At 52.6% G+C, this 15,686-nt stretch overlaps 1 protein-coding gene and 1 pseudogene across 3 annotated transcripts in view; one reads left to right on the forward strand and one right to left on the reverse strand.

Moving 5' to 3' along the window:
• The window catches only part of PDZK1 (PDZ domain containing 1), a 71,876-nt gene that overhangs the window by 25,184 nt on the left and 31,006 nt on the right, over positions 1–15,686 (forward strand). Inside the window, exons 1-2 of one of the 2 annotated variants that reach the window (XM_079761821.1) lie at positions 13,576–13,587; positions 14,047–14,129. The gene's annotated coding sequence lies outside the window, so the exon portion shown is untranslated. Of the gene's footprint in view, positions 1–13,575; positions 13,588–14,046; positions 14,130–15,686 lie in introns of those variants that run through there. The other variant, XM_079761822.1, reaches the window with a different exon arrangement.
• On the reverse strand, positions 1,306–2,175 carry LOC307093809 (transmembrane protein 126A-like; annotated as a pseudogene). Its single transcript has 2 exons — positions 2,111–2,175; positions 1,306–1,848 (listed from the first exon to the last, which is right to left on the reverse strand). The product of its transcript is annotated as a transmembrane protein 126A-like (transcript).

A 15,686-nucleotide genomic window follows, 5' to 3' on the forward strand; every position in this document is an offset into this window, starting at 1 on the left:
CTGATCCACTCATCTGCTGATGGGCACTTAGGCTGTTTCCAATCTTAGCTATGGTGAATTGTGCTGCTATGAACATAGGGGTGCATATGTCCTTTCTGATTGGTGTTTCTGGTTTCTTGGGATAGATTCCTAGAAGTGGGGCTTCCATCTCTTTAAACAGAAGGTGGAGAAAAAGCTGTCTGTCCAAGTCCCTGTGGTTCCCGGAGTCTGTCCATCCCTGCCCATAGAAGACGCCAGATTCCCGCAGCCGGGCCTCCCGCCGGTGCCCAGGCCCGGGCTGCTGCCACCTGCTCCACTGCCCGGCGCGGGGGCCGACCTGAGCGTCTCCAGGACGCACCGCCTGATGGCAGGAATGCTGCGGGTGCGGCTCCGTCTGTCCTCGGGGCGCAGCCCCTCACACGCCCCAGGCCACACCGCGCTGTGAGGACACTCCGGGGCAAGGCCCCTCTCCCCTCCCCAGGTCCACCCTGCCTCCCGGACACAGTCACAGGCATAGGGCCTGTGGCTGAGCCCCTCCTCCCCCTCCTCCGCCTCTGCAGCCACTGCCCCTGAGGGCTCCATCCTTGGCCAAAGGGGTTGAGGAAAGGAGCCTCCCATGCTCCTGGCCTCTGCACCCCCCACCTTCACCTCCACCCCTCACCCACCGCCCCGTCCCGTCCAAGTCTCCCCACACAGCACCAGGAGTCCCCGCCTTCCCGGGGCCTATTGTTTTCATGTTTCATTCCAGCAAAACCACAGCGTGAAGCCAGGGCTTCTGCAGGATGGCTGAGGAGGAGAGGGACTGAGCCTCAGGTGCCCCTGCCACAGGCCTCACGCTCAATCCGCCGAGAGGAAGGACCTTCTTCTTTTATTTTTTAATGTATTTTTATTGATTTCAGAGAGGAAGAGAGAGGGCGAGGGAGAGAGAGAGAGAAACATCAGTGATGAGAGAGAACCATTGATCCACTGCCTCCTGCACACCCCACACTGGGGATCGAGCTTGCAACCTGGGCATGTGCCTGACCGGGAATTGAACCGTGACCTCCTGGTTCATCGGTTGACGCTCAACCACGGAGCCACGCCGGCCGGGCAGGAAGGACTTCTTGACTTCATTGTTTCCCCAAAGAAGGCTTTCTGAAGTCGGAAGCTCTTGCTCTGAGTGGGTGGGCCTTTCCTCCCCGCACACCAGGCCTCCAGGGTTCTCACCTGCTTGTAGAGACGAAAACCAGGACTTGGAGGCCTGAATCTTTGAATCAAAGACTTAACACTGTGCCCTCCAGGGCGTTTTCTTTCTTTCTTTCTTTCTTTCTTTTTTATTCTTACAGTTTAATTTTTGTGCACACGTTTGCTTAACAATCCCTGGATGTCTAGGCCAGGTTCAGGCGACTGAAGAGCCTTTAGACGTAGTTGTATTGCCTAGAACTAAGGATGCTGAAAACCCAGTCTGGAGCAAACTGGGAAATAACATCTAAAAGCAGGTTGGGAAATTCCGATCCAGTAGGTTACGATGTTTCCTCTCTCTGGTAGCCGGGCTGAGGCATACCTGGCTGCTAGGCCACAGGAAAGGCCGAGAAAACGGGGTACAGACCACCCAGAACAAGCCCAGCCAATCCACCGTGTTCTGGCCCAGGTTTCACAGTTCAAACCCCTGTATTCAATGGTACGCTTACGAAACCCCTGTAAGATACGTTCGCTGTCAAAGATGGGATCATTGCCACGGTAAACCAGCAGCTGTACAAGCCTGTGTCACACTGAAGCCGCGTCGGAAAAGACTGTTTGCTATTTGGCCACAGAGAGCAGCATTAAGTCCAACAGGTTGATCCATGTTGCAGTAGATTCCTTTCTGCTTTTGGAAGTGGGCTAATTTCTCTGTTTATGATGCCCAAACTGTGTTCTCTCTTGAGAGTATCGTCATCTGATTCGTGGTTTCCATCCTGAGCCGCCTGCTCTCCCCGCAGCCGTCCGCGCTTGCTCCGGCTTCCTCGGCCCTAAGGCTCGCCGCAGCCTTCGCTTTGCTGGCGCAGCACAGACAGCCATTTTTCCCAGGGTGTTTTCAATATGATCTGGGGAAGGAACAGAGAATGTTTAGCAAAGGAGCCGCTGACGAGGGTGGGCTTGCAGGCACTCCTACCGCTGGGGAGGGGGTGGGGCATAGCCCGATTCCACCTGAAGGCAGCTCGATGGCCCCGTCCTCATCCTGACGGGGCTTCCGAGAAGAACATGCACCTTCTCCAGTGGATGCTGAAAGCAAGCATCCCCCCCCCCCCGCACCCCACCCGCCCCATCCCCTCCTGCGTTAGAGCAGGGGGGAAGCAGGGGCGCACGGGTAGTTTGCTCTCTGAATAAGCATGTCAGGGCGCCCAGCCGGCTTGGTTCAGTGGATGTGTTACAGGGTCCCAGGGCAGGAGGAATGGGGGAACTGAGGCAGGAAAGTTAAAACAAGGGCACACAGCGTGGGCAATATGCAGCCAGCATGTAACTAACAAGCCATTATCTTCCCCAGCCCAGGACACAGAGCAAATGGTTAAAGAAACCTCCCCGAGGAGAGAATGCAGAAAGGGAGGGGGGAGGGGGGAGGAAAACCCGGCAGTGTCACTCCCTAAGCGGAGAAGGCCAAAACCCAGGAGGAGGGGCCTTGAGAATGAATCTGCACCAAATCAGTCAGCAGAGGGGTTGTGAGGCCTGTGGACAGGAGGGTGTGTGACGCCCCGGACCCCCGCCCAACCCGCTCTTCACATTAGTTGCTTGCTTTGCTTTTCCAATAAAGGGGCATGCTTTAATAGCTTTAATAAATCGGCTTTTCACCATGCAGTCACGATCTCTCGTATAAATTCATTTATATGAGAAGACAAGGATCGAGGATGGAAATAGCCCTCTCCCACGGACTCAGGGGCTGTCCGGTAACACCTCTCTGGTGTCAGTGCGAGGTGCCTGTCACAGATACAGCATTGGCCCCGAGGACTGAAGGGTCCCGGGTTTGATTCTGGGCAAGCGTTCATTCCAGTCAAGGGCACATACCTCGGTTGGAGGATCGATCCCCGGGCCCGTGTGGGAGGCCACCAATGGATGCGTCTCTCTCACATGGATGTTTCTCTGTCTCTCCCCCTCCCTTCCACTTTCTCTAAACATCAATGGAAAAATATCCTCGGGGGAGGATTAACAACAAGAATGCCAGGGGACACGGGGACCACTCTGAGCGAGGGGATACTCTGAGCCAGGGTGTCTTGTAGATCACGCCACAGGCTTCGAACCACTAGGCTTGATTCTCTCACTGGCCGTGGCCCCAGCTTGGCCCTGGGTGGGATGGTCCCCAGTCTCTCTGTGAGGGGTGGAGTCGGGCTGAGGTGCGGTCTTCAGGTCCCTGGCACTTTGTTCTCCTGTCCCCAAGCTTGTCCCTCGGGGGCCCCGAGAAGTTGACCCTTTAAGACAGGGTTCACACTTCTAGATACAGAGAACAAACTGATGGTTGCCAAATGGGAGGGGGATTGGGTGAAAAGGTGAAGGGATTAAGTCCTACAAATTGGTAGTTACAAAACAGTCATGGGGTGCAAAGTACAGAATAGGGAATCCTCTCTAATAAAATGGTAATATGCAAATTAACCATCACTCCGCTACATAAGCCACACCCACCAGCCAAGCCACACCCACCAGCCAATCAGGGCGAGTATGCAAATTAACCCCAATCCAAGATGGCTACAGCCACAGAGAACAAGGTTTCCCAGGTAACAGAGCAAGCCAAGCTTTCCATAGCCGTTGCAGGCCTAAGCCTCCACTCAAGCTACAAAGTTTCAATTATAGAAGGTAAACAAATTCAAACAAATGGCGGCAGAATGGAGCTTGAGAGAGCAGGCCAGCGTTGCCGGCGGCAACAGGGGAAGCAAAGCTTTCCGCACACCCTGGCTGGGCTCACCCGCTTAAGGCTACAAAGTTTCAATTGTAGAAGGTGAATTAACTGCCACAGAAATGGCTGCCGCCCCAGAAATGGCTGCCGCCCCAGGCTACAAAGTTTCAATTGTAGAAGGAAAATAAATTCCAGATACCAGGGCCTCCCCTTGGGTTGCCAGGAGGCGTGGCCGGCCTGCAAACCACCACAGGCCCCTCGCTCAGGCCGCCCCATGCCCCAAGAGAACCCCCACCCTTATCTGTGACACCCTTCAGGGCAAACCAGCTGGCCCCCACCCGTGCACCAGGCCTCTATCCTATCTAATAAAAGAGTAATATACAGATTGATCATCACTGCAACACACAATATAGCTGCCCCCATGTGGTCAAAGATCCTGCCCCCATGTGGACACAAGATGGCCACCACAAGATGGCCAGCAGGAGAGGGCAGTTGGGAGGCACCCGGCCTGCAAGGGAGGGCAGTTGTGAGGGACCAGGTTCGCAAGGGAGGGCAGTTGGAGGTGATCAACCCTGCAGGAGAGGGCAGTTAGGGGTGACCAGGCTGGCAGAGGAGGGAAGTTGGGGGCAAACAGGCTGGCAGGGGAACAGTTAAGCATCAACCAGGCTGGCAGCGGAGTGGTTAGGGGGTGATCAGGCTGGCAGGCAGAAGCGGTTAGGGGCAATCAGGAAGGCAGGCAGGCAAGCAGTTGGGAGCCAGCAGTCCTGGATTGTGAGAGGTATGTCCGACTGCCCGTTTAGGCCCGATCCTGGTGGGATCGGGCCTAAATGGGCAGTCGGACATCCCTCCAGGAGTCCCAGATTGGAGAGGGTACAGGCTGGGCTGAGGGACAACCCCCCGCCGTGCACGAATTTCGTGCACCGGGCTTCTAGTATAGTCAATAATAGTGCAATAACTATGTATGGACCAGGGGGTACTAGAGTTATTGGGGGAGTCACTTCATAAATCATCACTATGCTATTCACCTGAAGCTAATCCTATATAATAAAAGCCTAATATGCTAAGTGTCTGGTTGACTGGTCGGCCGTTCAACCAATCAAAGCATAATATGCTAATGATATGCTAAGGCCTCTCAACCACTTGCTATGATGTGCACTGACCACTAGGGGGCAGACGCTCCAACTGGTAGGTTAGCTTGCTGCTGGTATCTGGCCCATCAGAACTGGGCAAGACGGGCCAGACAGGCCCTGGAGTCCTCCCACAGTCCCTCCCTGGCTGGCCAACCTCCCGCATTCCTCCCTGGGTTGTGCACCAGCTGGTCCTGATTGTGCACCAGTGAGGTCCCTCGGCCTGGCCTGCGCCCTCTCATAATCCCGGACCCTTCGGGGGATATCGGAGAGCCAGTTTTGGCCCGATCCTGCAGGCCAGGCCAAGGGACACCACTGGTGCACGAATTTGTGCACCAGGCCTCTAGTATAAAATAATATTGAATGTCATTGGAAAAAGGGGCTGGGCGGGGGGGAATGTCCCAGGGACCACCGAGTTTATCAGAAAGAGGCAATAGAGACTAATCTGTATTCTGAGTGCCTGGACTGGTACCCACAGGAACCGGTACCCACAGGAACCGGTACCCACAGGAACCCGGCGCGGCCTGCTCCTGCCTGCTCCTCAGCTTTCCTTTTGGTGGAAAAGGATTGGGTATTCTGACACCTCAGCTGGGAAAAGGGAGAGGGAGGAAATGACAGCTGAGGTATCCTTTGCAGCCAGCTTGTGAGTGTTAATAATTCGCCGCTCTCCGGGGGTTCTCAGGCCTCCGCTGACCTGCTACCTGGTTGGTGAAAAAGACTAGATCAGCAGTCATGTGGGGCCACAGTGTGTGAAGCAACAGAGGAGAGCGGCTTTGCCCCGCCCCCACCCCTGGCACAGCTGTAAGCCATTGACCTCAGGTCTGCATGTGCACCCCGGCCTCATGCATTTCTCCAGCGGCTGCGGGCTACACAGCCGGCCTCTGCAGGTGGTGGGTGAGGCCGGAGCAGCATGAGGGTGAGTGAAAGGGGAGACTCAGGACAGGGACCGGGGACGGGAAACCCCTGGAGCCTAGAGTGCCGGCTCTGAGTAAGGTAATGAGCCGCTAAAAAACTTGGTGATGCTGCGGTGATCAGATCGGAAGCTGGAGTGAAAATTGGGGGCTATCAGAGATGGATCTCAAAAGTGAAGGTGGAGGCGGGGAACCTGTCCCGAGCCAGGCAGACTGATGGAGTAGGAAGGGCTGGCCTCGGCCGTGAGAGCGGCATGTAAGCCACGGCTCTGCTATGAACCCGAGTGCCTTTGGCCAAGTCACTTTATCTCTCTGGATCTTAGTTTCATCGTCAAAAAGTGAGGAGGGCCGAAACCGGTTTGGCTCAGTGGATAGAGCGTCGGCCTGCGGACTCAAGGGTCCCAGGTTCGATTCCAGTCAAGGGCATGTACCTTGGTTGCGGGCACATCCCCAGTAGGGGGTGTGCAAGAGGCAGCTGATCGATGTTTCTCTCTCATCGATGTTTCTAACTCTCTATCCCTCTCTCTTCCTCTCTGTAAAAAGTCAATAAAATATATTTAAAAAAAAAAGTGAGGAGGTACAACTCAACAACAAAAAATTGAGCTGCCTGATTTAAAAATGGGCAAAGGACTTGAACAGATTCGCCAAAGAAGGCATACAAAAGGTAAATAAGCACATGAAAGTATGCTCCACCTTATTCATTTTTAGGAAAATGCAACGTAAAGCCATCAGATGTCACCTTATACCCATCCGGATGACTATTATTTAAAAAGACGCCACAGAAAAGACTAAGTGTTGGTGAGGATGTGGAGAAACTGGAACCCGGTGCATCATGGATAGAAATGTAAAATGGTGCAGCTACTGTGAAAACCAGCATGGCAGTTCCTCAAAAAATTAAATATAAAATTACCATGTGGTCAGCAATTCCACTTCCGGATATATACCCCAAACAATGGATAGCAGAGACTCAAACAGATAGTTGTACGTGCATGTTCATAGCAGCATTGTTCACAGTGGCCGAAAGGTGGAAGTAATCCATTTATTGCCAGATGAGTGGATAAATAGAACGTGTTGTACACATACAATGGAATATTATTCTGCCTTAAAGAGGGGGGAAATCTGATGCGTGCTACAACACGGATGAGCCTTGAAGGCCTTTCTAAGTGACATGAGCCAGCCACAGCAGGACAAATACTGCACGGTTCCGCTCACCTGAGGGGGGTGGTCCAACCCATAGGCAGAGAGGAGAATGGGGTTGCCAGGGCCTGGAGGGCAGACCATGAGCAGGGGCTGCTCAGTGGGTGTGGAGTTTCAGGTCGGGAAGATGAGATCGTTCTGGGGATGGATGCGGTGCTGGGTGCGTGGGACTGTGCTGAATGCCTCTGCACGGTGTACTCAGAAATAGTTAAGATGGCAAATGTCATCACATTAAAAAGCACTGAGGCAGAGAAAAGATTCCTGCCAGGAGTGCCGAGGTACGCCCTGCCGAGACCTGGGTCCCTTCTGACTGCGGGTACGCCGGGCAGGGCTGAGGGCAGCTGAAGCCATCAGGTAGTCACGGCCAGCCTTGACGAGCTGCTGTTCACCCCGGGGCGCTATACACATAGCATGCCTGTTAGCGTGCCTTAGCTCTGAGCCTCATTAACTGTCTGACATCACATACATTCCGGAAAGTGCATAGAACCCAAACACACAGCTAAGATTTAGTCACAAGCACCTGTGTGACCACCACTCCGCTCAAGAGCTAGAATCTTGCAGCATCCAGAAGTCAGGGCCGTGTGTTCCCACCTCGGCAGGCATCACCCTGAGTGCTGCCTGACATCCGGACAGTAACGGGTGGGCACAAGTAGGTTTAAGGTTGTGAGTACACGAAACACAGTTCTTTTTTTTTAATATATATTTTTTATTGATTTCAGAGAGGAAGGGAGAGGGAGAGAGAGATAGAAACATCAATGATGAGAGGGAATCATTGATCAGCTGCCTCCCGCACACCCCCTACTGGGGATCGAGCCTGCAACCCGGGCATGTGCCCTTGACCAGAATCGAACCCGGGACCCTCCAGTCCACAGGCTGACGCTCCATCCACTGAGCCAAACCGGCTAGGCCCTAGGGCAACACAGTTCATTCTTGTATTATTATGTATTAATTACTGTATTATTTATTAGTATTATTTGTCTTCTCATTATTGTTCTTATTTCATATCATTACTTATGATTTATCTTTTAGGTACTTATAACTTGTAATTTAACTTACTTTGCCCCCCCACCCCTTTATAAATGGAAGCCCAGAATGAAAATAAGCAACTGCACATAGCAACATGGATGAATCTCATACATATCATATTGATGAGATAAAACAGCCCAAGAGGAATATATCAGAGAAAATTATTGAAAAAAGAAAACACACACCACTGTTCCCTCTGTTCTTTGTCATGAATCAACTGTTTTATTTGAATGAATGGGTCTGTGTTGAGGCTTTCTAGAATATTCCATTGGTCCATTTGTCTGCTTTCTGTCCATCCCAGACTGTAGCAATTACTGCCACTCTACTGTCTTGTTACCCAGTAGAGAAACTCGTTCCTTCTTCTTATTTTTCAGAACTAGCTCATCAAGGTCAACCAAAAGCCAAATAACCAAACAAACCCTGGGGAATTTTGATTGTAAATACATTGATCTGTAAATCAATTTGGAGAGAACCGACATCTTTACAGTGCTGAAGCTTCAATCCATGGATATGGTATAACCTCCATTTATTTAAGTTTTCTTTAGTTGCCCTCAATGATGTTTGATAGTTTTCTAAAAGTATGCTAGAGTATTGATCCCCTCAACCTGTCCCACAGTGACCCTTTGGTAGTCTGGGCAGAGCCTGGGCAGCTAGCCTGGCCGAAGCAGGTCACTCCCGCCGTGGACAGACACAGCTGTTTACCCTAGTGAATTATACAACCATGATCAACTTCTCTATGGGACACGGCGGGAAAACATTGGGAAGCATTGAGAAGTCTTTCCAGTTTTCTGTTTCTGACCATTTGCACAAAACACTGTGTTGTGAGTGGGCAGGAATGCCACCACATATCCTGAACTCCTAAGTTGCCCAATGTGTACTTGTAGCCCATTTATTTCCACAAGCCTCCCTGTACCAGGTGTGCCCATAAAGTAAGAGGGCTTGTTCTTACAAAAACATTAATAATGTGATTATGTACTGGGCCCTTTCCTGGTTCTGGGGGATGTACACACGCCTTCTTCCTTAAGGCTTCAAGAAACACTATGAGGCCCTAGCTGGTTTGGCTCAGTGGATAGAGCATCGGCCTGTGGACTGAAGGGTCCCGGGTTCGATTCCAGTCAAGGGCACATGCCCGGGTTTCGGGCTTGATCCCCAGTGGGGGTCGTGCAAGAGGCAGCCAATCAATGATTCCCTGTCATCATTGATGTTTCTATCTCTCTCTCCCTCTCCCTTCCTCTCTGAAATGAATAAAAATGTATTTAAAAATTAAAAAAAAAAAAGAAACACTATGAGGTCGTTAGTATGACCTGTATTTTACAGAAGAAAAAGCTGGAGCTTTGAGAGGCAAAGTGACTGCGAAGTGGTGGAACCATTCCTCAGACATGACAGACTAGATCATCTGAACACCCTCCCTCCCTCTACAAAGTCCGTAGAAACACTGGGTGAAATATAGAAAACTATTTTTTAAAAATAGATAGTTGAACGTGGAAGAAGTTTTCTTCACAGGGTCACTGAGGGACAGATGAGACCAAGAACGGAGCCCCGGGCAGAGCTGAGAGCCGCAAACAGCTGCATTCGCAGGGGAGGATGGGCCGGAAACCAGTCCTGTGGCGAAGGCGAGTCACTCACTCACTCGTTAATTCAATAACGTGTTGAAAGCTGGCTCTAAGCTAGACGTGTGTTCCAGGCACTGTGGGCCACAGTGACACAACATAGATCTCCGCGCGGGGGGACTTACATTTTGGTGGGGGAGAGACAGAAAATACTTAGTAAACGTAAGTTATCAGTATGAAAAGGGGATCTGTTCATGGAAAAAACAACAAGGGAAGACGGGTCAGGGAGAGTGAGGAAACTGCTAGATTGGCCTGGACTCGGGAAGAAAAACAGATTCTGTCCTGCAAATGCCCAGCCTCGGGCCCTAACCGGTTTGGTTCAGTGGATAGAGCATCAGCCTGTGGACTGAAAGGTCCTGGGTTCGATTCTGGTCAGGGGCATGTGCCTTGGTTGCAGGCACACCCCCAGTGCGGGGGAGGGGTGCGGGGGGGGGGGCAGCTGATCGATGTTTCTCTCACATGGATGTTTCTAACTCTCCCTCTCCCTCTTTGTAAAAAATCAATAAAATACATTTAAAAATAAAAAATGCCCAGCCTCGATGTGCCTTTCGGAGGGGCTGGGGCTCTGGCTGACTTGAGTTATTTGCAGGATCTGGAAACACTGAGGCAAGTAACTCACACACATCGGCTCCAGGTTGTCAGCCCTTTCCTCCTCACCCTGGGCGTGGAGAGCCGCTGCCTGACAAACACAAAAGGAAACCCTCCAGCCGGGCTGCCGTTCCCACCGATAAAGCCCAGACGACACCGAGCTCCCAATAAAAACACAGAGCTGTGGATGGCAGGTGCACCGAGCTCCCAATAAAAACAGAGCTGTGGATGGCAGGTGCACCGAGCTCCCAATAAAAACACAGAGCTGTGGATGGCAGGTGCACCGAGCTCCCAATAAAAACACAGAGCTGTGGATGGCAGGCGCACCGAGCTCCCAATAAAAACACAGAGCTGTGGATGGCAGGTGCACCGAGCTCCCAATAAAAACACAGAGCTGTGGATGGCAGGTGCACCGAGCTCCCAATAAAAACACAGAGCTGTGGATGGCAGGTGCACCGAGCTCCCAATAAAAACACAGAGCTGTGGATGGCAGGTGCACCGAGCTCCCAATAAAAACACAGAGCTGTGGATGGCAGGTGCACCGAGCTCCCAATAAAAGCACAGAGCTGTGGATGGCAGGTGTAGGATTCATACAGCGCTGCGGGATGCTGATGCCACACTCCGAGCTCTCATCTCGGTGCTTGCGCACCAGCTGCGTGAGACCAAGCTGTTCTCTGCAGTCACTTTCGGCCTCACATCTGAGAGCAGTTTCCTTTTTTTTTTAAAATATATATTTTATTGATTTTTTACAGAGAGAAAGGGAGAGAGATAGCCAGAAACATCAATCAGCTGCCTCCTGCACACACCCCACTGGGGATGTGCCTGCAACCAAGGTACATGCCCTTGACCGGAATTGAACCCGGGACCTTTCAGTCCACAGGCCGACGCTCTATCCACTGAGCCAAACCGGTTTCGGCCAGTTTCCTTTTTAAAAAAAATATGTTTTTATTGATTTTTAGAGAGAGAGGAAGGGAGAGGGATGGGGAGATAGAAACATCGATGAGAGGGAACCACCCGTCGGCTGCCTCCTGCACACCCCTACTGGGGATCGAGCCTAAAACCTGGGCATATGCCCTGACCCAGAATCGAACCGGTGACCTCTTGGTTCATGGGTTGATGCTCAACCACTGAGCCATACCAGCTGGGCAGTTTGGCCGTTTCTTGACGGAGGAGCTGGCCAGGCTCCCAAGTCCCACAGTCTGCTTACTGATGGCCTTCATCGTATTCCCACCGGGTGGGAGGGGAGCTAAAGCTTGGGAAGGGGCCCATGTTCCCATTTACCATACTGAGGGTGAGTCTGAGAAATCTCTCTCTCTCTCTCTTTTAATCCTTATCCAAGGATATTTTTCCCATCGATTTTTAGAGCGAGTGGAAGGGAGAGGGAGAGACAGAGAGAAACACCGATGTGAGAGAGACACATCGATTGGTTGCCTCCCGCATGCCCCTGACCAAGGCCAGGAGCCTGCAACCGAGGCATGTGCCCTGGACCAGATTCGAACCCGGGACCCTTCAGTCCACAGGCCAACGCTCTATCCACTGAGCCAAACCGGCCGGGGCAGGGCTGACTTTCTGTGTGTGTGTGAGTCATACAACTTTTTTTGTTTTAGAAGTTTCAAGAATAAATATTACTCACTTATGCTCCTTAATTTAAAAATCATGGTACTATTTACATGTAATATAATCCACCTGTTTTAGGGGTACAGTTTGGTGAAATTCAATAATTGTAGACAATTGCATAGCCACCTCCACACTCACGCTGTAGAACAGTGACCGCACTTTAAAGGTTCCCCTTTAGCTCCTTGCTTTTCGTTCTTGTTGTTACTCCTCACCCGAGGATATTTTTTCCCATTGATTTTTAGAGAGAGTGGGAGGGGAGAGAGAGCGCGCGCAACATTGATGTGAGAGAGATGCATCGATTGGTTGCCTCCTGCACGTGCCCTTGACCCGAATCAAACCTGAGACCCTTTAGTGCATGGGCCAACACTCCAACCACTGAGCTACACCAGCCAGGGCTAGGTCCTTGATTTTTAAAAAAAATGTATTTTATTGATTTTTTACAGAGAGGAAGGGAGAGGGATAGAGAGTTAGAAACATCGATGAGAGAGAAACATGTATCAGCTGCCTCCTGCACACTCCTTACTGGGGATGTGCCTGCAACTAAGGTACATGCCCTTGACCGGAATCGAACTTGGGACCCTTGAGTCTGCAGGCCAATGCTCTAGCCACTGAGCCCTAACTGTTAGGGCTAGGTCCTTGATTTTAAGAGGGACATCAACAAATGGGCCAGGGTCCAGGGCGAGAAGTCCTGAAGTCATGGCATAGGCAGACCACCTTGAGGAATGAGGTTTATGGAGAATGTCCAGTCTTCCAGTATTTCAAGGCTGCGAAGTATATAAAGAGTGAATTAGGGCAGCTCCGAGGGAGCCATCAGGACCTGTGGGTGGAAGTGTGAGATGCTTTGACTCAATATAAAAAAGAAATCTGTAGTCCTGGCTGGTGTTGCTCAGTGGGTTGGAGCGTCGTTCCGTACACTGAAAGATTGGAGGTTCCATCCCCGGTCAGAGCACATACCCAGGTTTCAGGTTTGGTCCCTGGTGAGGGCCCGTGCAGATGAATTACTTTAGATCAAACACCTGGGAAGTGGTAGCGTCAGAATTTGAACCCAGGTGTCCTGATTTTAAGTCCAGATTTCCCGTTCTCCCCTTTGCTTTGGAGGTTTACGGAGGCTCGGGGCGCATAGCGTCAAGGTGGGGATGACCTGACCTGACTGAGTTAGCTGCTCACATGGTCGTCATTTGTGAGCATTTCTTTACCCTCAGGCTTGGCCATGCATTGTTGGGGGCGGCCCAGGCCCAGCGAAGACCAGGGCCTTCCCAGTGTGGGTGGAGGGGGAGGCTGCCCCCTCCTCAGCCTGTGGCTCGCTTTGCCTCACTGCCTGGAGCCATCTCTTGCCCTGATTTCCAGTGTGGGCTGAGGATCCAGGTCAGCGAGGAGCTGGGAGCTGGGCTGGCCTGTGTGGGTGCTGCTGATCGGGATCAGCTGCTGGCCCGTCTGGGGCCTGGGGCTGAGAGGAGCTCAGAGAGAGGCCTCCCACCTACCTGGCCGGGTTTGTCTGCGAGGCTCTGAGTGTGACGGGGAGACAGTTGAGCAGCTCTCAGGTGAGAGAGGGAGTGGGAGAGGGAGAGGGGGTGGGAGAGGAGCAGCTCTCAGGTGAGAGAGAGTGTGTGTTACAAGAGGAAGAGAGCTGGGCGGTAGAAGCCATTTACTGCTCAACTCCCAGGGAGCGAGCGGGAGAACTCCCGCTGCCGGTGAGAAAGGATGGGCCGGGAGGGGCGAGACTGCATTGATGGGCTCACTGGCCTCCTGGCCTCCTACGGGGGGTGGCTGCACAGGTTCCTGCGCCCCAGCAAGACCTCATGGATGATGGTGCTCAGGTGACCCTCAGCCCTGACCTTGGGCTGGGAGACAGGGGAGGCTCCTGGGCGTTGGGTGTTGGTTGGATGTGACCAGGCATCTGCCGCGCGGAGAGACCCGAGGAAGGCAGAGGCACCTCCTCCCGGGCGCCCTCCCCTCTTCTCTGCCCTCCTCTTGTCTGGGAGGGGCTGGCAAGCGGTGGCATCCCGCACGGGTAGGCTGGTGGGTCAGTGCATTGGGTTTGCCCAGCTCAGCGCCCAGCCAGCTGGCAGGAAGCAGGACAGAGGTCACTTGAACTCAGACCATGTGTCCCTGTTAAATACATCAGCTTTTAAATCAATCTTTGTTCAAAGTCCAGTGAGTCCCGAGGCAACAGCTCACCAGCAGAGTGGATTCCCAAGTGGACCCAGCAGCGAGCGCTTCCTCCCAGACCCAGGTAAGAACGGACTCTGCGTCCCCCGACGGGGGGCTGGCCACCGGGGCCTGAGCCACCGTCTTTCTTTCCCTTTTCCCTTTTCTAAGCGGCGGCTGGCCGTCCAGGGCAGAAGAGAGGCTGGTGGGGCAGGAGCCCGGAGCCAGGCCGGCTGGTGGTGGGGGTGTGTGTGTGTGAGGGGGTGTGAGGACTGTTCTCCTGGATTCTCTGCCTGAGATGCTCCAGCGCTTGCACGGAGGCCAGCTGGTCTGTAGAGAAGCTTCCCAGGCTGCGTGGAGGTCTGATGTGCGGCCACGGGGAGGGAGACAACAGACCTCACAGGCCACGGGGAGATCTTCACGGCACCTTCCCGCTGGGCAAGGCTTGGGGGTTAGAGATTTCCTTAAAGGACACAACCTAATGCAACTGGATACTAAAGGCATCGCTCTTCTTCGCAGTCCATTGCGCACTGAGACGTGGGGAACCAGTGGGTTTCTGGGCTGAACGTTAATGGAGCTCTCCAGGCTCTAGCCTTTGGGATCCCCAGCCCTTTGGGGTTTGTGTGGGTCTGAAAATCTTGGTTTTATGCAGACTCACCCGGATGATTCTCGTGTGCGTGCAGGTGTGGGAGCGTCTTTCCTAAGCAGAGGGGTCAAGGGGCTGCAGTGTGGCTTTCGTCTGGTCTAAGGGCTCACCCGCTGAGGAGAATCCGGTTCTGGCCGGCTCCGTGAGAACGCATTCCTCCTTGGTCCCAGTCCCCGGGAGGCTGCAGGGCACGCCCTCACTCCCCACCAGTAGTCACGGGGCCGCCTGTCTCAGGTCCTGGGGTCCAGTCACCTGGAGTCACGTGCTCTTTCCCGAAGTGAACAGCTCAGGGACTTTGAGTCTCTGTGTTATGACTAAGTAAATTGGTCTTATCTCGGATCCTTTTGCATGTTCCTTGCACCATAAACTAGGAAATTGCCAGTAAAGCTGTCTTATGTCCACAGACAGCTGCCTCTCATCCAGGGAAGGAACGTGGGGCGGAATCCCAATCGCCTGGTTGATGCAGTTGTTGCTGACAGGCTAGCAGACAAGCACTTAGCCAGCTGGAGCCTCGGTTTCATCGTCTATCGCAGGCTCGCGTCTTCTGCTGAAGGCTGTACCGAAAGTAAAATGATAAACATGTGTTTGAGCAGAAACACAAAGGTGCTTACATTTCTTTTTTAAAAAAATTAATCTTTATTGTTGAAAATATTACAGTTGCCTCCCCCCCCCCGCCACCACTGGCCCCCTCCATCCTGCCCCCCAAGCCTTCACCACACTATTGTCTGTGTCCATGGGTTATGCATATATGCGTGTAAGTTCTTTGGTTAATCTCTTCCCACCCCCATCCCTGCCTTCCTTCTGTGATTCGACAGTCTGTTCCATGCTTCTATGTCTCTGGATCTATTTTGTTCATCAGTTTATTTTGTTTGTTAGATTCCACAAAACATTTCTAATGATGTATCCAAAGGCTCTGTGGACGAGCAGGAGAAACAGCCTCGTGGCTGGTGGGAGACCTTGTCCCGTCGGTTAATCTCATCGAGCTTGTATTTACTC

The sequence above is a fragment of the Cnephaeus nilssonii genome, assembly GCF_951640355.1.
Source record: "Cnephaeus nilssonii genome assembly, chromosome: 21".
Classification (NCBI taxonomy): domain Eukaryota; kingdom Metazoa; phylum Chordata; class Mammalia; order Chiroptera; family Vespertilionidae; genus Cnephaeus; species Cnephaeus nilssonii.